The sequence below is a fragment of the Dendrobium catenatum genome, unplaced genomic scaffold (assembly GCF_001605985.2).
Source record: "Dendrobium catenatum unplaced genomic scaffold, ASM160598v2 fragScaff_scaffold_870, whole genome shotgun sequence".
Taxonomy (NCBI): Eukaryota; Viridiplantae; Streptophyta; class Magnoliopsida; order Asparagales; family Orchidaceae; genus Dendrobium; species Dendrobium catenatum.
Window position 1 is genome coordinate 111,499 of NW_021319332.1, and position 13,904 is coordinate 125,402.

Consider the following 13,904-nt stretch of genomic DNA (forward strand, 5'->3'; position numbering starts at 1 on the left):
CATTTCATTATTATATATACTTATCTAGTTTAATTATGTGCCTTTAAGAAGATCATATATGGGACGTTATTTCCATTCTAATCTAGTGCTACATGCACATTCTGGTGTTATTTGCACATTTGGTGATAAATGCATGCTTCTACTCTAATATTTTTATTTGTGTTAAGCATTGAGTGTCATGAGGGCCTAAATTTTGTTATTTTTTTAATGGAGTTATAAGGGCCTAAGAGAAATATATTACTTTTTGCTATTATATATGTACTTATTGATTTAGTTTCAATGCATAGGTTGCTTTACTTTAGTTATGTACAATTTACCACATATTTAGTATGCTAAATTCTAATGAATTTCTTTTAAATTAAGTAAAATGCATAAAAAATGAATTTTTGAAAATTTAGATTGGTCTGTATGACCTAATGAGCTGTGTTGGCTCACACTTGCTTTATTTTTCAACATCAGGTCAAGGAAAAAGGAAAGAGCTATGTATTCAACATCTAATATGTTGAGTTTGTAGAGGTATTTTTTAGGTTTTTATAATCATTGCTAGTTATTTATTTTCTTGTTATGTTCTATAGTATTATACTATGATTGTTTAAATATTGTATATATTTTGATGATAAATAAAATGAAAAAAAAAATTATGGTAAGAAATGTTATTTCAAGTTACGTAGAAGCTATATAATTTGAGAAAATTTTAAGTAGAAGAAATAAGATAAGTCTCCCAAAACATAGATCTTTCGATGGCCTATCATAAGTTAAAATAGTATGATTTGTTAATGTATGGGTCATATCAGATTAGGTTTTTGCATTGCTTATATGTCGTTATGACTTCAATGAGTAACGCAATTTTAATCATAAAATGATTAGAATTAATATACTGCATTTTGGCATGAAATACACATTATACACTTTTTTTTTCTTGTGGGTCAACTGGTTTTTTTTATATATTACAAGCATCTTGATAAGTATATTGGTAATTTCATTGAGTGTATATGATATTTTCTACTATCCACTATATGGTGTGAAATGTTTGTAAGGGAAAGAAAGATTCTCTGAAATGATTTAGTAATTAAGGTTGGATAGCGATATATTACCCTATATAATGGGGTAGGCCAAAGGGGTTTCCTAAAAATAATGATTTGAATTGTAGTTATTAATGATATGCAAAGGGAGGCATAAGGGATTGAATTGATATAATAAAATACGTCGATGGGTAGGAAGTCTTTTGACAAAAAAACACCCTACTAACTTGCGATATGTTATATGAGACTGATTCCTGAAAATAAGATTGATGTGATTGTGATTGATTCCTATAGGGTAGTCCTATAAGAGTGGATACAGGAAAATAACATAGGTAGTTATGTATCTTATCATGCTTATATTGATTACATTGCTTTCAACTGCACATGATATGAACATATATGATATATTGCAAAAAAATTACAAGATATTATTTATACATGAGGCAATATATGACTAATCTAAGTGTTTGATAATACTAATAAGACTAATACCAAAGCATATGATATATATGAATAACTAATTATTCATCACTTGATATATGATATGATGCACCAGCAAACGATACATATGAATTTTAATATACATGATATATTGCACTGGCATATGATATAATGTATTTTATGCGGGACATGATATACATGCATAAACATTATAAGACATGTTTATAATAATGAAAAATATATTTACTAAATTGCTTTGTAATTGATGGGTATATGAAATAATAGAATTTACTAGTCATTTACTTGGTAACTGATTACTGATCCATACGTAAACAATTGAACTGATGTTTAATGATCATTTTACTTGATATTGTTTCATTAATTGTCTACATACTTTTTCAGTTAAATGTTCATACTGATAATAAGTGAATGATTACATGCATATCATTTCTAAGTTCTTAAATGGATTGCAGTTGAAGGTTTTTGCAAGCTACCAAACAGTTAGCTAATTTAGTAGTTTTCTTATATTTCAAGAAGGCGTCAAGATCTAGTGAAATCAGATAGATCAGAAATCCATGTTTTATTCTTTTTTTTATTATTATTCTTTTATGGTCATGAGTAAAGATAAACTGATGAATATGTGGATTGAACTCTTAATAATTGTATATAAATTTTAAGGAATGAATATAGTTTTATATTTTTGTGTATAGATAATTTTTATTTGCTTCTACTAAACTAATTTATATCAAGGAATTAATAGAAAATCTTGTAGATTAATTAGAGGTTTAGAAAAAGTCAATTCTTCCAATTTAGATCTTGGAACATTATAAGTTGGTATCAGTGAAAACATTATTGGAAGAATTGAATTCTAATTATAACTATAAGAATCGATTATGATGGGTAGAATTGAGTAGTGTTAAAGTTTATGTTATTGCATTTATTTCATGCATATGTATGACTAAATTAAAATTTGAATGGAAATAAAAAATACAATGAGTTTAATTGATCCATCAGAAGTACCAAACGAATAGAGTTTATTAGCCCTAATCAGTTTTGATACAATAATGTAATTTACTAGCCTGATAGCAAAATTGATGTATGATGCTCAAAATAGGCAGCCTAGGACTAAGAAGGCTAAAGAGGATAAGCATTTATAGATGTTTCACAAGTTTAATACTCACTATTTAATGGAATTATAGAATCATATGAGTTGAGGACTGGATACTTGGATAGAGAAGATCTTTAATAGCATGTAGTTTATAGAGAAAAAGAAAGTATCACTGGTAATATTTCTATTTGAAGTAGAGGCTGAGATATGGTGGATAGAATGATATTGGGAGAAATTTTATGGAAAGATTAATGCATATATTACTTCGATAGATTTCATTGTTAATTTTAGATTTTGATTTTTACCTCCATTAGCATGATAACATATGTAAGATGGTTTTATAAGATTAGAGTAGAAAAACATAAAAATGATATTGTACAAGGCAAAGTTACAACACTAGCTAGGTATGCACCTCAACTAATCAATATTATTAAAGAAAAGTGTTATAAATTTTTGAGAGGGCTGAATGTTGAGTTGAGGCATCCACTTTCACAATTAAAGATTAAAAAATATTTATAATTAAAAGAGATAACAAGACTAGTAAGAATGATTCAACTATTGCTCTGTTTAAATGGGATATGAGTATGAAGAGAGGAAGTGAGGAATTGAGAAGAGGAGATTATAGTGAAAAGATAAGAAAGATTACTAAAATTATAGAACATATTTTTTACCAACCTGTAGTGTACATGAGTGCCCCATATGTGGGAGAAGACATACATAATAACATTATCTGATTATAAGATAGTGTTTTATATGTGGCTAGTATGGACATTGGATGATGGATTCCGTACAGAGGAATTAGGAGAAAGATCTATATTTAGGATAAATTAGTCTAGAAAGGTATATGGATATATACCTAAATGATCTAGAATGTCCAGTCAAGGTTCAGTGAGTGGGATGAGTGCATAAACAAATCTTCAAGATAATATAAAAAAAGTGCTCTCTGGTGACTCCTTGGCGATCAAGGGTTTCCTCATTCGATCTCTATTTTTGCTCCTTCTGGCATGGTTTTGGAGCTTGTTTTTCTTTATTTTGATTCCTTCCTGTACTCTTATTTCATTTTGTGTTTTTTTTTTTTCATTTTAGTTTATGTGGCTTTGGGTGATGACGATGCTATCATCATCAATCCCCTCCTCTTCTTCGTTTATTGATGCCAAGTCTCATTCTTTCAGATATGTTTTGGTTGGTTCATCTTCTTTAGCTTCTATGTTGTATTTCATTCAAACCTATTTTAAAGTTTGTCATACATTGATGCTTGATGATTATGTGGTTTCTCACCTAGTCATACCTTTTGCGTTAACTTTGGTTTGAAAGTTTATCTTGTGCCGATCGAATCTGGATGTGATACGCAAATTTTTAACTAATATGAAGCTTTTTGGTTTGTTTCATATTGGTTTGCTAGATTAGAGACACCTTGTGATTCAACTCTCTAATGATCTTGATTACATTCACATTTTTTCTAGAAGATCTAATTATATTTAAGCTTCCCAGATGCGATTACTCAAATGGACTCCAGATTTTGATGTTCGTGAGGAGTCCCCTAAAGTGGGATCCTATTCGAATAGATAATACTGGAGATTTTACTCAAGTTTTGTAATATTGAATTTTTAAATTTTAACTATTATGCTTTATTTGTGTATGCTACCTCTTCTAATAGTACTAGAAAGTTTATGGGAGTAACTCACTAACTTCCATAGTATTTGTAACTTTCCCTAGCTTATTGGTGGTGATTTTAACACTATTTCTAATCCCTCTAAGCGTATTGGTGGAACTACTATTTATCATTATATGGAGGACTTTAATAATATGAATCTAGATTGTAACTTAATAGACATTGGTTTCTCTGGTAATAAATTCACTTGAAACCGTGGTTATTTATGGCAACAGTTGGACCGTGTGTTGTTTAATGATAGCTGGATTAGCTCGTCTAATTATATTTCTATTGAACATCTTAGAAGAACCCTTTCTGATCACTCACCTATTTTAATTAGCCTCAACTCAAGGCATATGGGTCCTTCACCTCACTTTAAATTTCAAAACATGTGGTTACTTCATGATTCTTTTATGGACTTAGTTCAATAAAATTGGCATGTCCCTTTGCATCCTCATAATTCTATCTTTGGCATGAATATATTATGGTTTAAATTGAACAGACTTAAGCAAAAAATTAATTGTTTGAATAAAAATGTTTTAAAAAATATTATAACCAATATCTTGAATGCTGAAGATAAACTGAACACTATTGAGCTTAATTGTCCATTGTTTCCTTCTGAGGTAATTTTAGTTTTCATAGGGATGCTAAAGATTGCCTTTTTAAATTACAAGCTTAGGCGAAAGCCTTTCAGAAAAAAAATGCGGCTATGAAGCACCTTGTAAGAGGTGACAATAACACTAAATATTTTCATGCATTGGTTAAGAAGAATCATACCAAAAACTCTATTAATAAAATCACTCATGATGATGGCTTTGTTACTGAGGATATTGAGGAAATTGCTAATTTGGCGGTCAGCATTTTCATAATCACCTCAACAATAACTTTACTTCTAACCTTATTGATAACACTTATGTTATCCCTATTCTCATCTCTCAAAATGATATTGTTTTTTCTCTCTAAAACTCCCACTTTAGAGCAAATCAAAGAGATTGTTCATAATATGAATGATGATTCTGTGGTTGGCCCGGATGGATTTACCACTAGGTTTTTTCATAAAGGTTGGTATATTATTAGTAATGATCTTTATTCTGTTGTTCTTGATTTTTTTGTTGGACACACTATTCCTAAATTCTTTCCTTCAACCTCTATTGTTCTCATTCTTAAAAGTAATTTTGTTGGTAATTGGAATGATTTTAGACCTTTTAGTCTCTTTACCTTTTTTAATAAGTTGATTTCTAAAATTCTTATGAATCAATTAACTTCTATCCTTCATAAATATATTTCTCCTTATCAAATGGGTTTTGTCAAGGGTCGGGCTATTTTTAATAATATCCTTTTGGCCCAGGAATTTTGTCATGATCTTGATGTGAGGGTGAGAGGTGGCAACATCATTATAAAACTTCATATCTCTAAGGCTTATGACAACATTGATTTGAACTTTCTTTATAATATTTTGTATTTGTTTGGTTTTAACTCAATTTTTATTAGCCTCATCAGGAACTGCATTAAAGGATCCTATTTCTCTAATATTGAAAATGGTAAAATCTCTTGTTTATTTAAATCCTCTCATGGCATAAGACAGGGTGATCCTATCTCTCCTTCCCTTTTCATTATTATTTTTTAGTACATATCTAGAGGCCTTGCCCACCTTTTTGAGAATCACCCTAGCCTCAACTTTAGAACTTTGGGTGGTTTTCCTATTTCCCATTTATATTTTGCTAATGATTTTATCAATTTTATTAATGCTTATTTAAATAAGAGTAACAGACTTATGAGCTTCTTTCATAAGTTTGAAAATGTTAGTGGGCTTTCTCTGAATAAGCATAAGATTTATTTTATTACCTCCAATAAAGTGCCTAATGACCATATTTTAGCTATTAAAGGCCTTACTGGTTTTGTGAAAGGTCACTTTACTATTAAGTACCTTGGGGTTCCTCATTTTAAAGGTAGGAAGAAAATTTTTCTTTTTTAAAGATTTCATTAATTCTGTGCATAACAAGCTTTTGTCCTGGGATTCTATTTTTTTTAATTTTTGGGTAGATTAGCTCTCATTAGAAGTCTTCTTTACTCTTTTCTGGTCTAGACCTTCCAAACACTTCAACCTACTCATGTAATGTGTAACTGAATTGATAAACTTATCAATATTTTTTTTTTTTGGAAAGGACCAAAAGCACTTCTAAAATTATTTGGCCCTCTTGGGACAATTATTTTGGTGTCCTGAATGAGGGTGGCTTGGGTTGTAAGAGTATGTATGATTTGGCTTATGTATTTTCCTTTAAGTTGTTGTACTCCTTTCGTGCTATAGTGAGTCTTTGGGCTAAGTTTATTTTTGCTAATTATTGTGTGGATAAACACCTAACTATTTTCTTTTATAATAAGGGTGATTCTAAAGAGAGGCAGAGACTTTGCAATATTAAATGGGTATTGAGCCCCACATTAGATGGGGGCTTGGTGGTGGGAACATCTTCTTTTGGCAAGTTCATTGGCTTCTATTGATTCCATCATTAATACCACTTCCACTACAATGGTTAAGGTGAATTATTTCATTACTGAGAACTATTGGGATTATGATAAACTTGCAAATGTTATTCATGTTTCTATTATTCAACAAATTATGAACCTTCCCCTTAACACGAATTTTGATTATTTATTATTATGCAATTTTCCTAAAGATGGGGGTTTCAGATTACAGGATGCTTGGCATGCCTTCAGAGCTAAAAATAATGTTACTAATATTTTTTCTATGATTTGGCATAAAAGTATTTCTTCCACTATTGCTATTTTCATTTGGAGAATTTTGTATAAGTTTATCCCTACTGATGATAACTTAGTTAAAAGAGGTTTTCTCTTATCGTCCAAGTGCCAATGTTGCTTTCATGTGGAGAACATACATCATGTTTTTCTTTCAGGACCTTTAGTTTTTAAAGCATGGACATATTTTGAAGATATTTTTAGATTAAATTGCTTTAATACCAAGTTGTCTATTAATGTTTTGCTTAATTCTTAGTTTATTAAGTCTAAAGTTCACATCAGGAATGTTATTCCCTCTATCATTTTGTGGTAATTAAGGCTAGATAGAAATGATTCCCTTTTTAATGGTATTGGTTTGAACCATCATAGGATTGTTAAGAAAGTGAAAGACAAGGTTCTGTGGCTTTTTCTATCAATTTGCTCTCTGTCAAGAATTTTAAGAATTATTTCTTTGTGGCATCTAAATTGGGTATCATGTTGGAGGGCGATCATCCTTCTACTTAACCTAGGATTGTTTATTAGATCAAACCTCTGAATAACTCTATAAGCTTAATGTGGATGGTGATGGCAAAGGTTCTAGTTCATGTTATGGTGGGATTATTAGGGATGGTTTTGGGAATATCATTATGGCTTTTGTGGACCTCTTACATAATTGTTCTATGAATTTCGCTGAGCTTTCTGCTATTCTTTAAGGGATTAGATTATGCATATCTCTTGGCATTTCAAACATTTGGATTAAAGTGGATGCTACTTACAATATTCATTGCTTAAATAATGTTGATGATACTGTGTGCAACCTGAATCTTTTTTATCTTGTTAGGGACATTAAGTAGCTGTTGATTTTTGTTAATTACTCCATCTTGAAAGTCTATAGGGTGGGGAATTCTTTTGTTGATTTTCTTGCTAATTTGGGGAGTAACTTGGATTGTTTTATTAACTTTTCCACCTCCAAATTACCTATCCCCTTAAAAGGGCTTTTAAGATTAGAAAAAATTGGTTTTCCCTATGCTAAATTTTAATAGTTTCTGGCTTGTTCTTGGGACTTCTTTTTATTTTGGTTTGGGGGTTTCCTACTTCTACTGGTGGGTCTCCTCTATTATTTACATACCTTGGTTTTTCTGGTTCAAATTTGATGCCAACCTTTCTTCCCTGTGATGCATGTCTAATCCCATCGGTATTGTTATATGTGGGCTGGTTTCCTGTAACCTATTGCTAGGTTTTATTGGGGTTGTGCTGGAGGTTGTTCCTTGGATCTAGTCGATTGTAGTTTTTTTTTTTTAAGTTATTTGGGTTTTTGTGGTTGTGCTCTTCGTTTCCTATGGGGTTTGGTTCATTTGCTTTGATGCCTTCTCCTTGGCATGGTTCCTGTTTTCTTGGTTGTGGCTAGGATTAGGTTGGAGTGTCATTTTGATTATGTTTTTACTGGCATTTATGTCCCTAATCAATTTTGCTGGGTTGGCCAATTTTCTTGTTAACTAGTTTGGTTGTCGTTTCACTGTTAGTTTGTCATTTTGTTTAGAGCTGGATCTTCATGAATCTGTATGGGGTTTTGTCCTGTGGCTTTTCTCTTGATATTATGGCTCTCGATATTATGTTAGATGTGAACTGGTTATATATCCTGATTACCTTGGTTTCCTTTATGTATGGTTTTGTAGATTATGGCCCGTGGTCTACTTATGTAGGGAAAGTGGAGCTGGTTGCTATTTTTTGGCTTGTTCACTTTTTTGGTTTCTCATTCTTGTGCACCATAGATCGTACCTAGGTTTTATTGTAATTTTTTATAGTAGGGAACTCGAGCTCTTATGAATTTTTTGTTTCTTTTTATAGCTCTTATCGGCACTACTGAGCATGAGGTCCCTTTAAAAACTGTGCAATACTTATATTAATTAACGCGTAGGCCCTCTATGGGTTTCCCCTTAAAAAAAGGTTTAGTGAGTGGGAAATATGGAAGGAACCTGAGCGGGAGATAGTGGCATCTCACGCCGTTAGTGATGACAACACCCCCAGTACACCCATGAGTATATAGTTTGAGTTAGTAGGAAGTTAGAGTTGCTCATGATAAGTCCAATTGTATAATTTCTCCTTCAAATATTATTATTCTTGGTTGATATATTAAAATTGATTTATTAGTATGCAACCTTATTGATTAATATACATTCACTAGCATATTGATTGATATCAATACACAAGTAAATTATTAATATATGTGAAATAATTGATGATTGATATGAACAATATTTAGTGATTTTATTCTATCTGTTAGTAGTCCATTGAGAGAAATATTCAAGGATGACATTTTTAAGGTGGATACATTGTAATAACTCTTATTTTTATTTTCCTAAAACTATGGATCTCTTTTGAGAGTGTTGTGACGTTTGGGATGTGGCACCCATACTTTGAGCTCTTAGGAAATCTGAATGGATTTTGACTGAGCATTATAGCGTTAGTTTTCAAACTTTATTTTTAATAGAAAATTTTTTAAATCAATTTCCTCAAACCATCACCCAAGCTATTTCACCCTCACTTTATTTTTATTGGAAAAAAAAAAAGAAGAGAGGAGGTGAGAAGTGAGAGAGAGAAAGAGAGAGAGAGAGAAGAGATAGAAGAGATAAGAAAGATAAAGAGAGGAGAGAGAAAGCCACAATGGGCCAATTTCATCCATCACTCTAGTTAGGACAAGCTTTATGATCATCGTATGTAACTTAAATCCTTTTTAAATTTTTAATTATTTTGACATCAGGGATTTTATCTCTCCTAAATTTTATTTAAATGTGAACTCTCATTCTAGTTATTTTCTTTATAAAACTTTTGATATGTGTTAAATATCATCCTCCTAAACCTTTTGACTAATTAATATTGAAATTTCATTGGGGGTTTTTGCCTATATATTTTTAATTGAAATGGTTAAAATAATATTAATCATAAAATTATCATGAATTGATATACTACATTAAATGTTAAATACGCAACTTGCACATGTTTGTTGTTCATTTAGGTCAATAAATATTTCTGGCATATTACAGGTATCTTGATGAGTATATTAATAATTATATTGAGTGCATATGTTATTTACTATTATGCTCTATATGGTTTGAAATGTGTATAAAGATAAGAAGGCTAGCTGTAATGGTTGATCGATTCAAGTTGGATAAAGACATGTTACCTTGTACATAAGGGTGGCGAATAGACTTTCCTTAAAATAAGTGTTTATAGTGTAACTTTTATTGGTAAAAAGAGAGGTATAAGATATTGAATTGATATGATATGATACATCGACAAGAAGGAAGTGATAACTTCTGACATTAAAGCCAACTGAATTACTTATGATATATGATATAAGATTGATTCATAGAAATAAAACTAATATGATTGAGATATATTTCTTTAGGGTTTACCTAAATTACTTGATACAAGAACAAACCCTAAATAACCAAGTGTCATATATTGCTTAGTGTGATTAAATTTGCTTTTATATGCAAATGATAGGAGCATAGATAACATATTGCATAAATAACATGATATGAAATAATTTATACAAGATACTTGATATGACAAATGAAGGTATATACTAAGACTAATAAAACTAATACAAGAGCAAATGAAACATAAAAATAACTAAATATGCATCAGATGGGATATGATATGATACACTGACATATCATGCATAAGAATTATATTATATACAAGATATATTGCACGACATTGGATATACTGCATTGAACATAATAATCGATATACATTCATAGACACTGTAAGACATGCATATGATATATATATATATATATATATATATATATATATATATATATATATACAGCTTTGTATCTAATGGATAAAGTAAATAATAAAACTTACTATTCCTTTACTTACTTATTGATCACTACTCATAAGTTTTAAAATTGTACTATTATTTACTGATTTTATGATCTAATACTATTTTGTTGACCACTACATGCTTTTATAGTTATATGTTAATACTGATATTGAGTGAAAGATTACATGCATGTTATAATTATTGTGTTGCATTGATTGTAGTTTAAGGTTCTGGTTACATACTGAGTTGTTTGTTAATTCAATGGTTTTTACAGGTTTCAAGAAGGTTTCATTACATAATAAATTAATGGCTAAGGTAGATTAAGTAGAGGTAAAAAATAATCAATTATTTCAATTTATATCTGAGGGTGTTACAAATCAATGGTTTAACGTAAGCACCATAAAAATTATGTGATTTAAAGGAAACTTGGGATTGCATGGAGATAAATTTTGTCTTGAGCTATCTATATAAGACCGTTAGGTTTCTTGCAAGTTGTTAGATTCGAGCCAATGGTTTGGAGGAATTAAATTCATAGGATTGGACAATTCAAATTTAGAGAGCTTAGGTTGACTCCAATTTTTGGCCCCCCATTACCTAAGAATGGATCAAAGGATGGAGTTTCACTAAAGTAACCTTTCTGGATCTCTCTCAAACTTGAGGTTAAAGGGCTTTGGAATGCTCTGATTGATGAGGCACAAATTTTCTCTTCATGGGAAAGATTCAAGAATCAATTGTCAAACCTGAGCACCATAAGAATGAGGCAATTTTGAGGAAAATTTGAATTATGTGAAGATATGACTTTAGCTAGGGCTAATTGTTCTAGTATATTAAATTTATTGTGGCATACCCAATAAGATTCTAGCAAGTTGCTAGAGTCAAGCTATTGGTTAGAATGAGTTAGATGTATGAGATTAGCCAATTCAAATTTGAAGAGCTAGTGTTGGCTCCACTTTTGGTTTACCCATAGCTAGCAAGGTGTTCCGTTTAGCTGGGATATGATCAGGAAGGTTTAATGGATGGTTTAATCTAATTTAGTCATATTAGATTGGGCTATGGTATTTTAAATTAGGATTTAGACCATTTGGGCTAAATTAGCTTAACTAAATAGTTTAAAGCAAGTCAATCCAATACATTGTCTTGATAGGGAGGTTAACCTAGGGTACTAGGCTCTCATTTATAAGGAGTTGATCAAAAGATTTGATTGTAAGAAGGTTAATTCCATGGTAGAGCCTATATAGGTCATATGGGTCAACCCATGGTTTCCATGGGTTCAATAATTTTTGTTTGAGTTCAAAAAAAAGTTTGAAAGGTTTAAAATGCTATCATATAGGCTAGTGCTATGTCTAACCTAGAAAAGAAATAATGGGAAATTTTAGATTATTTAAGAGATTTTTGGTTTTTTATGGTTTACAATTGTCTAAAGGTTAGCCATGGCTTGGGGTAGTCTTTTGAAATGTTTAGATTAAGCTTAAAATATTTAGGACTCAAATCTAAGCCATAGGATGACTAGGTTCTCCAAGATTTTGAAGAAAATAAACTTTAAGTTATAAACAATATTTTAGAAAATGATTTGTTAAACATGGTTAACCAAGGTTGACCAAGGGTCTTGGGTGAGTCAAACTAATTCCCTAATATACCTAAAGTTGTTTGGTTCTACCACAAGGGTTGCAAGTTTAGGTTGGAATGGCCTTTAGAGCGGTAAACTTGGTAATTAGCGATAAGTTTAGTTTTAACCTTGGCATAAACCCAGAGCTAAACTCAAAATGTCTTGGAAGAGTCCCTAATTTCATTTGAAAGTTGTATAAAGAGTGTTAGGTCATCTAGGTTTGGTCAGGGCTAAATCCCTAGGTTGCCCCAATTAATTCTACAGTAAGTTAGGAGAAATACAAAGTGAAATTATATAGTTTTTTATTCTATTAGTTCTAGAAGAAAAGTGTATTTTAGTCCATATTATGCTGAAATATCTAAGGAAAATGAGAAAATTTTACAAAGATTAGAACCAAAGGCGCAACTCGGGACTATATACATTATAGCGTACTCAAAACCCTGATGCTAGATCAAGACATTACAATGTAAAAGTCTAAATAAATGTATTATTTAATTCAACACCTCAGTGGAACAAAGATCAGTATCGTAGTGCTTCATAACACCGCAACACTTCACAACATCGTTGTGCAAAAAATTAACATTGCAATAATGGAGCATCAGTAAAATTGAAAAATAATTCAATGCCAGAGTATCAACCTTGGAAGTTCCATTGCACTAGATGACATGAGTTGGCACCACAGCACACAAGTTTTGCATCACCATAACACCACCTTGTTTAGCGCCAAGATGCCTAAATCCATTCATGTATTAAGTATAAATTGTTTTTCTATCTTTTATGTGTGAGGTTGTTAGAGCTTATTTTAAAAAGTTAGGAAGTGACTAAGGAATAGTGGGATACATTATTTAGAGTGGTTGTTTAACATTATAGTGAGCAAACAATCAATTAGATAGGAAAGGAGTTTGGAGAGCAAAGTTGTAAGGGGAGATTTTCTTTGGGAAGGGTCAATTTATAGGCTCTATTTAGGATTCATTATTTTGGGTGATATTTTCTTCAACTTCTCTACTTATACTTTTTTTCTTGAGAAATAAATGAAAATTATTTTGCTCAATTTTAATTTCATGGCTAACTAAACTTATAATTTTGGACTAATGATGTGAATACCTTTGTAATTCCTAATGTAGACTCTTATGATTTTAAATATGAATAGTTCTTTTCTATATCTCTCATTCTTGTTTTAATTTATGCAGTGGTCATGAATAAAATTAACATCTATTGGGAAGCACTAACTCGATGGAGGAATGTTAGAATAAATAGGAGAATTAAAATAGAATAAATGTATGCCTAAATATTGGATCTTTAGTATTCTATAATCTGCATAGATAGAATAATTATAGGAATGCCATAAACCTTTCTTTACATACTTACAAGCTCGACAGTGATCTAGAGATGCATATGCTCTAATTTATAAATAACAAAGAATAGTCTACTTATAGTACTTAGGTAATTTCACTACCATTAGCTAAAATATATTAACTAGTGGTATATTTATTATGATATATATTTCT